Genomic DNA, 2,643 nt, shown 5'->3' on the forward strand with positions numbered 1-2,643 from the left:
GTTCTTGAAAATGAATATGAAATAATAACAACCATTCAAATTTTATGGCTTACCTGCTCTAGCCAATCAGATGGCGGGAAAATATAGGGCAACAAAAGTCATTTTGGGGGAAATTTTGCAATTTCTGTTCCCCAAATTTCCCCTTTTCCAGAAAAAGACAGGTTTCATGAAGTGGATAAATAAATATTAATATTGACAAAAAAAAAAACAGTATGATTTCAAAATGGCTGTAATAAAGTGGTAATCGAACTTCATGTCGTGTAATTTTGGTCTGAAATCATACTTGTGATTTCAAATTGAACCCGCGCTGCGCGCTTGTTCGATTTTGAAACACGCGTATGATTTCAGACCATAATTGCACTCCACTCAGTTCAATAACCATTATTTGTTACACCCATTTTGAAATCAATTCATTGTTGATCAGCTCACAGATAACACACAACGCAAATAACTATTTCAATGTATTGCAATATTTTACTCGTTTCAGTAAATCTTACATTGAACTTATAGACAGTTTAAGCTGTTGTAGCTGTTTTGTTGCATTTGTGTTATAAGAATAAAGCATTCTTAAATGAATTAACAATATACGGGAAAAGAGTACTCTATTATGATTTTCAAATTACAGTGTGGCATGAAAAAATCTACTATTTACTAAATTGAGATGAAATCAAAGACTTTTAAAAGACAGGTATAACAAGGGAACACTACATTCCTGCATTGTTGTGGAAAAGTACCATACATGAAATACCAGATAGGAATTGTACCAAGGCCTACAAGCAACAGTAAATTTTCAGAGAAAAAAAACTCAAACTGGTTGAATTTGCTCATGTGAAAAAGCAAGACATTGAAAATCACAAAAAAGAACTCATGCCACACTGTGATAATATTATATCATAGCCGGGGCAGTGCAATCACATGTAGATGGAATTATTTTACAGATACTGTAGCTCCGCTTTGGTCCAAATATTCAATTCAATGATGTGACACTGCCCCTTTAGTAACTTGGAATTAATTCACAGAAGTCTCATCTAACTTAAAAAAAACTTTCTTGTGAAAATTAATTTCAAACTGACTGAGAAACTTTCTCTGAGCCTGCAGGCATCTGAGAGCAGTAGGAGGAGGCTGCATTTCTCACAGTACATTCGACACTTCTGAATGGGACAAGAGTCATACGATTACTAATATTACAACTCAAGTGTATTTTTTGGGAGCAACAAGAAGGCCATGTTTTGCTTCCATTGTTATAGAAATTGATGTGTCCCACTCAAGCAAATAGTGCAATTTTGAGAACTTCACTCATATTTTTGCACTCAGGCTAGTTCATGTGATTTCTTATACATATACAGTTTATAGGCAGGGCCCTTAATACATTATTGTCAGTGTGTTTTGGGGTGGACTCTTGATGAATCCCCTGCACATGGAAAAAGCAACTATTGATTCTGTATTGGCTACTACATTTATTAGTTGAGGAATATTGGAACGGGGCACCGGCTTCCGTTGTACTTGAAAGAACAACATGGCGACCGCCAAAACTTCAATCGGTTCCATAAACATTATAGCCAAGAGAGAAATAAAAGATATGAAAGACTCATGGTATAGTTATCTCACTATAATACGGATACACCCTTCTTGTATCTGCTTGTACGCATATCCAAAACTCTCAAATATGGTATTCAAACATACTGATTGAACCAAACTTTCACAGACAACGTCAGATGTTGTTGTTGGACACAATTCTGGCTCACCAATCAGAGAGAATCTTACCTGACACCGCTGTCACACAACTAAGAAGTTTGTCAAGGTTTTTTGACATTTCTTTGCTGCTGCCTAGGCTGTTTACGTTCGGCTCAACGTTTTCTCATCTTGTGCTTTCTTCATCATCGTCGCCATTGTTCCTCGAAATTGTTGAAGACCTTATAATTACCTTTGGTTTGGTACACGGCTTGTCTGACCAAAGCTCGTCCACTTTGTCGAAGGAAGGCAGCTTCTTCTTTGGTGTGGCATTTCCCGTCTTGGCGCATTCGTCTTTGTAGCTTCCATAGGCGCTTATCGGAGTGTGGATTCGTGTCTTGCAGCTGCCGTTGTCTCTGTCTTCATAGCCTGCAGCTCAAAGATATGCCGCAATTTCTAGCCATATAGGCTTTTTTCTTGTGCATGATTTTAGCTGGAGCTGGATATTCTCGTCTCCCCACTTTTCAAGTAACAGGAGGGTTTCTTTGTGCTCCCAAACTCTTCCGCGAGTTTTGGTTTCTGCCGCCATTTTGAACGTTTTTTATTAAGCACGATTGTTGAACTATCTCACAAGGTAGTTTTGTTAAACACGGTTTTAGACATGTTTTGTTAAACGCGCCCCCAGTGTGAACGGCCAGTCTTATTAAATCTGTTTATCAAAACAAGTTTTAAACATGTTTAGACTTTGGTGTGAATGGGGTATAAGTCGTGTAATGGACTAGCATATTCCATCACCCTAGAAAGTCTCAAAATGTGTTTAATTTCCAGAGAGATATTATAATAATATAAGTCAAATGATGAAAATACAGGCTATTATTTGCTACAATCGTGGACAAAACCGTCCAGAAAATGTACCTTTCCCAGGGTTTTCACTATAGTAGACAATCAAACAACAATATTGCCTGCCCCCCT

General features: G+C 37.4%; 1 pseudogene; it reads right to left on the minus strand.

Moving 5' to 3' along the window:
* Positions 1 to 1,697: 1,697 nt before the first annotated feature.
* LOC146476889 (uncharacterized) lies at positions 1,698 to 2,260 on the minus strand (annotated as a pseudogene).
* Between the last annotated feature and the right edge of the window lie 383 nt (positions 2,261 to 2,643).

The sequence above is a fragment of the Pavona decussata genome, unplaced genomic scaffold, assembly GCF_977016875.1.
Source record: "Pavona decussata unplaced genomic scaffold, jaPavDecu1.1 SCAFFOLD_72, whole genome shotgun sequence".
NCBI classification, from domain to species: Eukaryota; Metazoa; Cnidaria; class Anthozoa; order Scleractinia; family Agariciidae; genus Pavona; species Pavona decussata.